Source organism: Pteropus vampyrus, unplaced genomic scaffold, assembly GCF_000151845.1.
Source record: "Pteropus vampyrus isolate Shadow unplaced genomic scaffold, Pvam_2.0 Scaffold134, whole genome shotgun sequence".
NCBI lineage: Eukaryota > Metazoa > Chordata > Mammalia > Chiroptera > Pteropodidae > Pteropus > Pteropus vampyrus.
The window spans coordinates 3,051,766-3,065,310 of NW_011888915.1; the positions used below are offsets into that span (position 1 = coordinate 3,051,766).

Genomic DNA, 13,545 nt, shown 5'->3' on the forward strand with positions numbered 1-13,545 from the left:
TCTCTGGTAAAATACCATGACTAAGATATATAATCACTGTAGAGTGCCTAGACATTCCAGTAAGAACCATTATTTTTTTAATGTGGCATGATCAATACATATTCTGCAAGGGACAGTAAACTTAGTAATTCTATAAGATATGTCCTGAAATCATTTTCAAGTTGTACAATAAAACAAACGACTTTGTTAAGGCTGTATTTTATTTGCTGATTAATGGACAAAAGATAATGTAATTTACATTTAAAATTTTTTTTAAAAAGACTGCACTTCTAAAAATCATGAAAAGCCGGAGAGACTCTTAAATTACTGAAACCTTAATATGTCTTACACAATCTTGTTTGTACAAAAATGCAAGTTAAATATAAACATAATGCAGTCATGATGATTTTGTTCAAATCTGTTTTCTGTAACCCTCAGTTATATCTAAAAGTTTCTCAGTTGTTATTTGTGAATAGAACAATACCTGATTGAATTACTATTGGCACAGAGCCCTAAAAAAAGCATACTTTGGCATTAATCTTTTATATGGTTAAAGATTTATTTTTTAATTGGAGATCATTTAAACATTGGAAAAAAAGAAAAAAAATTAAAGGGCACTATGTCCATAAACCAACAAATAACTTGGCTGTAATGTATCATAAAACACAAAGAAATGTATATACCTGTACAATGAACATTTTGTATTAACATAATCACACACAAGTGTATACACGTGTGCACACACATACACCTTCACACACTCACTCATAAAACAAAGCCTAATAAGGTGCAGTTTCCAGTTCAATATTCAGCCTTGCATTTTTTTCTTCACCAAATGAATAGCTTTTTGTCATCTTCCCATTCTTGAAAACAGTATGAAGTTCATGACCAGATTCTTCAAGGTATCCTTTTATTTCCTCAAATGCGACAAAATTTTTTGCTGGTGTCCTATGTAAAGATAATTGGTCATTTCTGGTCCTCTTATTGAGATTAGTAACTGGGTCCTTGAAGACATTAATCCCCAAACCATTAGTTACGATGTAACTATACTTGAAAAAAAATTCAAGAGATATCTTGTTAACTTCTGGAGGAAAGTTCCACCAGAACCAAAGGAAACATTTTTAGGACTCTTTTTGTTTTTTACTTCATACTGTCTGCACTATTTTTTGTAAGGTATTATCCCTGCATTAGCTTATTGACTAACTCAAAGTAAGATGGCAGCAACTTGTAGCCCTTTGAATTCTTCATAACAGGGAACTTCTTACCTAAAATATCCAAAATCTTTAATACAGAGTTAAAGAGGATTTCAAGGATCAGGTGTGATTATTAGTGGTGCCTCTGTATAGTTTGATACTGTTAAATATCTTAGACCTTACCCCCTATTTTCTCATACATCCTAAAAATGCTATCTGTTATCCCTGATGACAGATACAGGGCAGGCACTGATGAAAACTGCGTTGCTCTATATTCAGAAGCATCTTTTTCAAGCTCTTCCCTCGAGCTCTTACAGTATTGTATTCTGAACTGGAACAGAATACCCTGGAAGAGGATCTTTGGTTACATAGTATTTTTTTTTTTTAATTTAAGCAGTTCTTGCTATTATATCTGTTCTTTGAAGTTAACCAAATGAGAAGACATTTCTATGCCAGCAGTCTCTTAAAAAGAGACTCCCCTGTAGCCAAAATCATGTAACTTGCATCCCAGATTATCTAAGTTATTTAGCATATGTCGTCTTCTGCTCTCTAGGATTTGTGGCCACTGTGATTGGACACCAGGACTGAACAAGGATAGTTTCAGTCCAACTTGTAAGGCAGCAACACTCTGAATTTGTGTTTTCTACTGCGGAGAGAACACTTCCGCTGGGAATGGCAGAGTTCTGGGAACAGCTTTTGCTTTTCCTGGAAGATGTTCATCATATTTCTCAAGAATGTAGTTCCATTCTTTTCATCGAAGACACCATCTTGGAAAGTTCGCTAATCTTTTATTTTGAAATGCCATGTCTCTTCTGCATTCATCCTATCTAGTGAATTTTTTGTTTGAGACATTGTCATTTTCATCTCCATACATGTGATTTGGGTCTCTTTTATATCTCCCACGCCTCTACTTAACATACTCAATCTTTCTTCCAGTGTGTTGAATATATGGAGAATCTGGAGTGCTGAAGTGTTTTATTTCTTAACCTGGGTGGTGGATACATGGTGTTTGCTTTTTGTAAATTTTACATTTATATTTTGTGCACTTTTCTGTATGTGTCATGTTTCAAAATAAAAATTTAGATTGTTCAAGAAATCATATTAGCTCTTCAAAATATCCAAAATCCAGCCACTTTCCACCACCTCCATTTTTCTACCCCGATCCAAGCCTCCACCATTTATTAACTTAAGAGCAGAATCCACCCCTACCTCCCCACCCCCACCTTGTCTGACTTCTTCCAGGCCCCCATAGTCACTTTCAGCTCATATGCTAATGTCATTGTTTTGACATAATGTTTCAGTTCTGTCATGTCATTCCTCTGCTCAAGTCCCAGTGGCTTCCCATCTCAAAGTCAAAGTCAGAGATGGTTTATGGCTTACAAAGCCTTAAATGATCTGGCATCCTCTTGTCTCTCTGACTCCTTTCTTAAAACTTACTCCCTCTGCATGTTAGCCACACTAGCCTCCCTTGTGTTCTTCTAACTTACTAGGCAATCACCTGCTTCAGAGACATTGCACTTACATTTTCTCTGTCTAGGACACTCTTATTGATGGAGATAACCCTTGTGGCTTATCTCCATCACATCTACATTCAGATTTTATCTTCTTGGTAAGACTGTCTTGATTTCCTTATTTAAATTAGCCTCATTACACCAGTACCTCCTATTTCCTTCCCTATTTGTTTGTTTATTTTTTTTGCATAGTACTTACCACTATCATATTGTATATTTTATGTTCATTTATTCTTCAAAGAACAATGTTTAACATAAAATGTACTAAACATAAACTCTGTAGGAGAAATGATTTTTATCACTTTTTTAATTTATTGCTTGAAACTTTGGTGTCTATACCAGTATATTGCACGAAATATGTACTCAATAAATATTTGTCGAATTAATACTCTTAACCATCATTCTCTACTTTAAGGTAATTTCTCCTCCTCGAAATTAAAAAAAAAAGTCTTCCATTGTTTATTTCAGTGGCTTGTACATGATGTGCAATTAATAGATGTTTGTTTAATGAATGACTCCATGCCTAGCTAGTGGCAATGTAGTCCTGTTATCCCTAATGGTTACAGATGGGGAGTAGGAGTATGCACACTGAGGCTCTATTCTTGGCTTTTTCTCTGACTGCATTCAACATACATGAATATTTATTAGTTGTTTATTTTGGGACTTAAATATCAAATACTCATTTGGTAAACATGTTTGTATGGAAAGCACTGGACAAGCCACTGCAGATTAAAATTAAAGACCACATTTTCTTCCAGGCTCCCAAAATATGCCTGCAAAATGACATGTGTCCCGTCTTCTATGGTATACTGCTAAACCTGCATTTGCCAGATTCTGCCAACAGATAACTTAATTGCAAATACAAAGCAGCCACTGAGGGCATATTTACTTCTCTTATAAAGGCGAGTATAGTTGTGTGGACCACAAATGAAATGCATGCTGTTGGATTTGCAGGAATAGTTTTGGAGACTGGAAATGATTTACTCTTGGCTGAAATAGATTAGGGAGCTGTTGCTGTCCCTTATAAAAGCTCCTGCTTCCTCTAACAGAAAATATCGCTTGTTTTCCATGAAAATATGCTGCTGGTCAGAGAAAACTACCTCTGCGCCTCGACCCTAGCATTTGGAACGGCAGCACTCACTCATCTATCTTTAATTATACCTAGAAGAGTGTTGAATGCTGGGGAAGAAGCCACGTGTTCTTGCTCCCAGGTCACAGTGTTTTCCTGGCTGTGCAGCTGGCAGCCTTGACTTTACTACCTTACCCCCTATTTTCTCATACATCCTAAAAATGCTATCTGTTATCCCTGATGACAGATACAGGGCAGGCACTGATGAAAACTGCGTTGCTCTATATTCAGAAGCATCTTTTTCAAGCTCTTCCCTCGAGCTCTTACAGTATTGTATTCTGAACTGGAACAGAATACCCTGGAAGAGGATCTTTGGTTACATAGTATTTTTTTTTTTTTTAATTTAAGCAGTTCTTGCTATTATATCTGTTCTTTGAAGTTAACCAAATGAGAAGACATTTCTATGCCAGCAGTCTCTTAAAAAGAGACTCCCCTGTAGCCAAAATCATGTAACTTGCATCCCAGATTATCTAAGTTATTTAGCATATGTCGTCTTCTGCTCTCTAGGATTTGTGGCCACTGTGATTGGACACCAGGACTGAACAAGGATAGTTTCAGTCCAACTTGTAAGGCAGCAACACTCTGAATTTGTGTTTTCTACTGCGGAGAGAACACTTCCGCTGGGAATGGCAGAGTTCTGGGAACAGCTTTTGCTTTTCCTGGAAGATGTTCATCATATTTCTCAAGAATGTAGTTCCATTCTTTTCATCGAAGACACCATCTTGGAAAGTTCGCTAATCTTTTATTTTGAAATGCCATGTCTCTTCTGCATTCATCCTATCTAGTGAATTTTTTGTTTGAGACATTGTCATTTTCATCTCCATACATGTGATTTGGGTCTCTTTTATATCTCCCACGCCTCTACTTAACATACTCAATCTTTCTTCCAGTGTGTTGAATATATGGAGAATCTGGAGTGCTGAAGTGTTTTATTTCTTAACCTGGGTGGTGGATACATGGTGTTTGCTTTTTGTAAATTTTACATTTATATTTTGTGCACTTTTCTGTATGTGTCATGTTTCAAAATAAAAATTTAGATTGTTCAAGAAATCATATTAGCTCTTCAAAATATCCAAAATCCAGCCACTTTCCACCACCTCCATTTTTCTACCCCGATCCAAGCCTCCACCATTTATTAACTTAAGAGCAGAATCCACCCCTACCTCCCCACCCCCACCTTGTCTGACTTCTTCCAGGCCCCCATAGTCACTTTCAGCTCATATGCTAATGTCATTGTTTTGACATAATGTTTCAGTTCTGTCATGTCATTCCTCTGCTCAAGTCCCAGTGGCTTCCCATCTCAAAGTCAAAGTCAGAGATGGTTTATGGCTTACAAAGCCTTAAATGATCTGGCATCCTCTTGTCTCTCTGACTCCTTTCTTAAAACTTACTCCCTCTGCATGTTAGCCACACTAGCCTCCCTTGTGTTCTTCTAACTTACTAGGCAATCACCTGCTTCAGAGACATTGCACTTACATTTTCTCTGTCTAGGACACTCTTATTGATGGAGATAACCCTTGTGGCTTATCTCCATCACATCTACATTCAGATTTTATCTTCTTGGTAAGACTGTCTTGATTTCCTTATTTAAATTAGCCTCATTACACCAGTACCTCCTATTTCCTTCCCTATTTGTTTGTTTATTTTTTTTGCATAGTACTTACCACTATCATATTGTATATTTTATGTTCATTTATTCTTCAAAGAACAATGTTTAACATAAAATGTACTAAACATAAACTCTGTAGGAGAAATGATTTTTATCACTTTTTTAATTTATTGCTTGAAACTTTGGTGTCTATACCAGTATATTGCACGAAATATGTACTCAATAAATATTTGTCGAATTAATACTCTTAACCATCATTCTCTACTTTAAGGTAATTTCTCCTCCTCGAAATTAAAAAAAAAAGTCTTCCATTGTTTATTTCAGTGGCTTGTACATGATGTGCAATTAATAGATGTTTGTTTAATGAATGACTCCATGCCTAGCTAGTGGCAATGTAGTCCTGTTATCCCTAATGGTTACAGATGGGGAGTAGGAGTATGCACACTGAGGCTCTATTCTTGGCTTTTTCTCTGACTGCATTCAACATACATGAATATTTATTAGTTGTTTATTTTGGGACTTAAATATCAAATACTCATTTGGTAAACATGTTTGTATGGAAAGCACTGGACAAGCCACTGCAGATTAAAATTAAAGACCACATTTTCTTCCAGGCTCCCAAAATATGCCTGCAAAATGACATGTGTCCCGTCTTCTATGGTATACTGCTAAACCTGCATTTGCCAGATTCTGCCAACAGATAACTTAATTGCAAATACAAAGCAGCCACTGAGGGCATATTTACTTCTCTTATAAAGGCGAGTATAGTTGTGTGGACCACAAATGAAATGCATGCTGTTGGATTTGCAGGAATAGTTTTGGAGACTGGAAATGATTTACTCTTGGCTGAAATAGATTAGGGAGCTGTTGCTGTCCCTTATAAAAGCTCCTGCTTCCTCTAACAGAAAATATCGCTTGTTTTCCATGAAAATATGCTGCTGGTCAGAGAAAACTACCTCTGCGCCTCGACCCTAGCATTTGGAACGGCAGCACTCACTCATCTATCTTTAATTATACCTAGAAGAGTGTTGAATGCTGGGGAAGAAGCCACGTGTTCTTGCTCCCAGGTCACAGTGTTTTCCTGGCTGTGCAGCTGGCAGCCTTGACTTTACTCCAGATAGTGCAAATCTCTCTGAAATATGGTGTCTGGCCCTGCAAACAGAACTTGTAACAGACCGATCAATGCAGAGCATAACCGAACTAACATTTCCCGTATTGTGAGAGTATATTGAAAATATTTATGAAATGTTAGAGTAAGCATCTGATCGAACATCATCACTTTAGAGATGGGATAATGCAGGCCCAGAAAGATAAAGTGACTCGTTCAAACTCACAGAACTAGTTACCAGCAGGGTGGGACTAAAACCCAGGTCACCTGACTTCTCACACCATGGTCTTGCCACTGTATTGCTCTCACAGTCACGGGCCTACTTGTAAGCCACACTGGCTCTCAAATATTAGCATTTTTAAAAAGTTACCTGAGGAGCAAATTAAAAATGTCCGTCTTTGGGGCTTTACTCCCAGAGACTCTAATTTGGAAAGTCAGTGATAGAGGCTAGGAATTGTGCTTTAGCATGTACCTCATCCACTGATGTAGATGGCATTAGGCTACAACTTGAGAAATCCTTGAGAAATCCTGGTACCTGGCAAGGTATCATTAGAGAGAATGCATAATATATAGATTAGCAACCCACCATGAAGCCCAAAGATCTGCGTTTATAATCTCTCTGCTTTGCTACTTACTGACAGTGTACAGTCGAATGAGTTCATTATTTAGTCTTTCCAAGTCTTTTATCTTACTTGTAAAATGAGAACTTACTGGGCTGTTGTGAGAATTATATATATATATATATATATATGTATATATATATATATACATATATATATACATATATATATATATATAGTTGTGTGCGTGTGTGTGTGTGTGTAGCACAGTGTGCCTGATGCATAGTGAGTGCTTAATAATTGTTAGATATTGTTATTAACAAAGTGCTTGTCATATACCTTGTACTTTTAAATATTCCTTAAATAGTGGTATTATTGATATTTTGAGATAATAAGTCAGTTCCCAATTTCCCATATGTAAGCACACATATATAGTATATATATATATATGTGTTTAACATGTAATATATTATATATAAAAATATAGTGTAACTAAATTTCCTCTTTGGCTATATCTCCATCTTCTTATTATTTCTCCCCATGTCCAATCAAATCTACAACAGAAAGTACCTGTCGGAGAGAGCAGAAATGATATCAATGAGATTGTTCTTCTATTCTTTAAAATGTTATTTTCTCTTTCCTTCCAATGAGCCTTAACTAAAATAGCCAGTTGCATTCCATGAGCCTGGTGAGAACTTGCATTTCTGATTGAGAGGATATATGTTTAAGTAATTTAGACGTTTCAGCATGTGTATTCCCACTTGGACTAGAGGTCCTTCGGTCCAGTGAGCTCATCAGGTGAAGTAAAAATATACTCAATCCAGCCTGTCATTTATATGCATAAGATTATAGGATACAAAAGAAAGTCTACCAAGAGATAAAATAAGGGCCTCAAATTATCCAAAATACCATGACTTGAGTGCTACTGAATTGCCAATTGTCTAAAATAACTTGATTGCAAAGATTCTGAGGATAGACGGTGGAAATAAACTCATGCGTGAAATGATAGCTACATCAAGGAAAATGGAGATGGATGTCAGAGGATTCTGAGTGACTTTGGGGTTATTGGAGTGCTTTAGGTAGTGCAGATCACCTGGGAATCAGACACTCTGATTGACTTAAAAGCTGTTGTCGTTTAAAAAGTATTAAGAATGACAATCAGTTTAGTTGGCTACAGTGATAAATTTTACCATTGAAAACGGCCCTTAACATCACATTCTAGATAGTGTTGATAGCAGTAGTGATTCCAGTGTTAGTAGTGTGGTAGGGTCTCTATATTTTTCTTCTAAAAATCTAGATAGATGGCGTAGCACACTCGATGACAGTGGGACCTTGGAGTCGAGGAGACCACGGTTGGAGGCCACTTTGATACTTCCCAGCTGTGTGAAGTTGAGCAAGTTGTTTGGAATCTTTAAATTTCAGTTTTCTCATTTGTAAAACAAGAATAAATCGCTGACCTTAAAGGGTTGCATATATAATTAAATTATTTAATTATTTAATATGTCCTTAAATTTTAGAAAGTACCTGTATCGTAGGAGATGATCAGTAAATGATTCCTCCTTCACAGTATTAGTATTAGTGATAATAAAAGTGTCAGAAAAAGTCAGGTGTTTTTCTTTTATGATGTAGCCTAATTCTATTTTAATCAGCTATCTAAATCTAATATTTGGGTTGTTTGAATACTGTCCTACTTGAAAATAAATTTTTCCAATGAAAATGAATAAATAATGAGAATGTCTAAGAAAAGAAAGAGATTCAGAATAGTCCAGGTAACTTTAAACACGTGAAGACCAACAGAATTAACATACCAGAGCCTCTACAATACATGACTGTATCTCAGAACTGTGTTTATTGCTGCACATAGGGCAGTAGGAGGTGGGCTCTCCATGGCCGGAAGGAGCCAATGAGCTTATTCAAATTGAGGCGTAAGTGACTGAGATAGTTTTATAAATCCTGTTCTCAAGGAAATACTTTTACAGATTGAAGAGAAATAAATCCTTAGTTTTAGCATATCAAACATTAGCAAATAGACAAGGGTTAAAGGGATAGGCATCTTTTTGGACATGCTAATAATATTTAAAATAATTTGTTAAATCTATGTAAAGTCACATTTATGGAGAAAAAAATGGAATATACAAAAAAGCTACAAAAACAAAAATGCATCACCTGTGTATTTAACACCCAGACTTAAGTGATTCAGAATATAGTGCATACATTTTCACTGTTTAAAATAAATAGCCATTTTACACACTTGTGCAAAACTGGTACTCCATAGACTGCTCTTATATTTCTACATTTCATTGTATCTCTGCACCATAGTTTTAATAGCTGCAAGTTATTCCATCATATAGGTGGACCTTACCATTTTTAACCCATGCTCTGTGTTTGGAAAGGTAATCGTTCCTAAGTTTTGGCTTCTAGGAGCTAAATAGAGATTAACATTCTCATAGATCAAACCTTTTAGAGTTTCGTAATGAATTTCTTAAAATTCTAGAAGTAAAACTGCTGGGTCAAATGGTTTGTAGATTTTTAAGAGATAGTGACGTATTTCCACACTTAAAGAGAGTTATTATTGAGGTTAGAGAGAATGAGCCCTTCTCTCCACTCTCGCTGTCACCGCGTATCATTATTTAAAACAATGCAGAGGACACAGAGACTCACAGCACCTATTTCCCCCAGCTGTATGGCCAGCCTGTCCTAATGATGGAGCTCACTGCCTACTCCGTTGAGAGCCTGTTTTAGACCTCCGTTTTGCTCCTAGCTGTGCCCATCCCACAGCTAGAGTTAGCAGCTGTGAACACCTACTAGCTTGATGAGAGTGCTTCTCCTGGTACGGGACTTATGTCTTTGTTGGTATGGAGTTACATTTCTCATCATACTAACAAAGACATATTTTCACAGCTTCCAAGGGCCAGTGCAATGGCACGACCCAAGCAGATTTCCTTTTAGAGGGACACAGGCTATGTACGTGTCCCTCTACTTTAACAGAAGCAATACAACACTTACAAATAATGTCATCATGCTGCTAGAAATGAAATGATTCAAAGATAGGGCCTGTACCAAACGTCAGTATGTACAAAAAAATCCAATCACCATTTCAATCAGATAAGGCTTCTTTCTCCCTGTGGGCAGTAGGGTGTTTTTAAAGATACCTTTTTTTTTTCTTTTTTTTTTTTTTTAAGCTATGAAAAGCAAAATCAATTCTTGCTTTATTTTTATCTAAAATACTTATGAAAACATTTTTTCCATTCTGTCATCTGAAGTGGAAAACCAAACTACAGTGGTGTTTTTAATAAAAACCCATATGATTAACAGTTGCTCATGGTTGTACTGTAACTTGGAGATACAAAGTTTGTTTCAGAGGCCTCAATTTCTAAAAGAAATGATGTGACAGGAGTAATTGGATATAAACTCTAGTATCATTTGTTAAATGTAATAAGAGCAAAATAAGAGAACAATTAGATAAATGTTGTAATTAGCTCTCCATTCTAGGCTTCTTTTTCTTCCCACTTTGTACTCTCTTTCTTAGCAATCTCGACCACACACAAAGCTCGAATCACCATCTAATTGCTGAAACCTTTTATGGGATTTTCATTGATCTGTGAGACTGAAAAATAACAAGGCCTTTAAGGGCACAGGCTTTCTGCCTACTTGACCCATCTTATTTTGCATCTCCCTCCCTCCCATTCTCTGTGCGAAAACCACACTTCCCTTGTTTGGGTTTCTCACTCGCTTCGTGCTGTCACCTGACAGAGACCGTTGCACTTGCTGCTCCCATGCCACTGCACCCCCAACCTGGCGCGCTGGTTTTGCTTTTTCTTCTTGTCACTCTTCATCTCACCTCAAGTATCACTTCCTTATGGAAACTTTCTCGGACCCACTAGCTTAGGAAAGAATCCTCTGGTCTCTGCTCCCATAGAATTGTATTTCTTTCCTTCGTGTTACTTAGCTCAATTTTGTAATGATACAGCTGTTATTTGGAATTATTAGTTTTACGTCTGGTTGGTAAGTTCTATAAAAATGGGCACTGTGTTATTTTTACTAGGGGCACTATGACAAGGTACTACAAAATGAGTGGCATAATTTTTGTCTCACGGTTCTGGAGGCTAAAAGCCTGAAACCAGGGTGTCAGCAGGGTTGGCTCCTTCTGAGGACCGTAAGGGAAGGACCCACTCCAGGCCCCACCATGGCTTGGAAATGGCTGTCTTCTTCCTGTGTCTCTTCTCATCATCCTCCCTCTGTGCATTTCTGTCTCTGTGTCCAAATTTCTCTTCTTTATTAGGACATCTGTCGTACTGATTAAGGCCCTCTCAGAGGATCTCATTTCAACTAATTACATTCTGCAATGGCCCTATTTCCAAATAAGGTCACACTTTGATGAACTGAGAACTAGGACTTCAAAGTATAAACTTGGAGGACACAGCTCAACCCACAACAGGGACTGTGTCTGTTTCATCCACCACCATGTCTCCAGCGCTAAGCAGTGTCAGAGCCATAACTAAGTAAATGGTTGGGTGATGCTTCTTAGCGTTCATGTAGCCAACATCACCAGGAGCAGGGATCGGCTCCTTAACATAACAAGATTCTTTCTGTATAATTTCTCTTGTCTTAACCATAAGTTTTTGACTAAAAAAGAGTAGGGATATATAAAAAAAATAGTTTTGTAGTGTAGTATATAGTTTTGAGACTATTACCTGACTACAACAGAGAAGCTATCCCTTCATGGGAACTCAATAAATTTTTATAGACGAGAAATGGGGCGGGGGAAAGGCAGAGACAGAGAAGAATCACCATTCTCAGTGGAATTAAGGATTTGAAAAGACAACATGGAATATGGACAGGGAATAGGCCTGCTGCTCTCCATGCCTGAGACACTAAATATGACACATTACATTATCCAGACATAGCTGTAACAGCGTCTCTTCTGCAGTGTGGTTTTGTCACTCCCCCACTGAGAGACAGAGCCCATCACTCCAAACTCCTAAATCTGGGCAGGCCCCGTAACTGCTTTCAACAATGGAAGGTAGCCAGAGTGACACTGTGCCAGTTTAGAGCGAAGCCTTCAACTGGCCCAGCAGTTTTTATTCTTTTCTCCTGGAAATCCAACACCATGTAAGAAGCACAGCTATCCTGAGCCCACCATGCTATCAGAAGGCCAAGCCATTTGGAAAGGCCCATAGAGGATGAGAGGACAAGGAACACTGCAGTGCCATGTCTGTGAGAGAAGAAGCCATCTTGGATGCCAACCTCGTTGAGCCCTGAGATGATGCCACCCCACCTGTAGCTGACTGCAGTCACAGGAACAACCCCTGGTGAGAACCACCCAGCTGAGCTTTGTCAACCCTCAGGGCTGTGAGAGATGATAATAAGCTGTTGGTTTAAGACACTCAGTTTTAGGGTGGTTTGTTACGCAGCAGTAAGTAACCGGAACCACCCAGTGAGAGTTCTCTGAATGCCTAGCAGATAGCAGGTGCTAAATGTCTTCATGGTGTTGAATGGATAAATTCATCTCCAAGGTCCAAATAAAATGAACATAAAGAATACAGAGAAATGGATCTTATGTGCAAGATGTGAAAAGCCTCCTATGTTAAGTTTCCTGTCACAATACTTTTCTTTGAAAAGCTTCCTCCACTGGAAGTCTTTCAAGACACTAACAGAGCTGACCTTAAATGTCTCTTCCCGCCCTCAGGTGAGGCAACCAGCTCAGACCTCAGGAACCACAGAGGCTTGGCGGAGGGAGTTCCTGATATAGAGGGCTAGAGCTGTGAAATAATTTCTTGGTTGGCAGCTAGAAGCTGTTGAAAATGTTGAGATTTAGAGAGAAGGCATTTAACCATTTCAATTCAATGGCTCATCAAAGTGCTACCCTCTTCATTTCCCCAACCCTACCCGAAACCAAATGCAAGTTTGGATCAGTTGACTAAAATACAGTGTTTTTATATAACTAATCTGAGTGATAAATAATTGGTAGTTGGAGATTTGACTGCTGGCAAATTAATCAACTTCTAGATGCCTTAATTTTTACTTGTTTAAGAGGCTAGGGTGATAAAGAGAGATAATTATTTCTTTATTGATAAATTTTTCATAGGATTAAAAAAGCTTCATGTGTGCATCAAAGCAAACTCTTGCTTGCAGAAATAAGCAAGCCTCAGAGCCTAAAAAATAAAACAAACATTTTTCATATCTAAATGCATAGTTGTACAGTATAGGACAAGTTTTTATGTTAAAACTCTCAAAAATGCAATTCTGATTATTTACATGTGCACTAGAAGGCACCACTTTGCTGTACACCCACAAGCCTAGTAGTCAGTAAGCTGCTTGAAACTTTCTCTTTAGGGTCAGAATTAGGTTTGTTGGTTCGTAGTTTTTTAAATCAATTTAAAGAAACTGGCACAGTATTTAATCCTATAACTATATTTCACTATAAATGAGAATTAAAAGAAAACAAAACCATTT

General features: G+C 37.5%; 1 pseudogene; it reads right to left on the reverse strand.

The window, feature by feature from the left end:
* Window positions 1-758: 758 nt before the first annotated feature.
* On the reverse strand, window positions 759-11,624 carry LOC105297076 (annotated as a pseudogene).
* Between the last annotated feature and the right edge of the window lie 1,921 nt (window positions 11,625-13,545).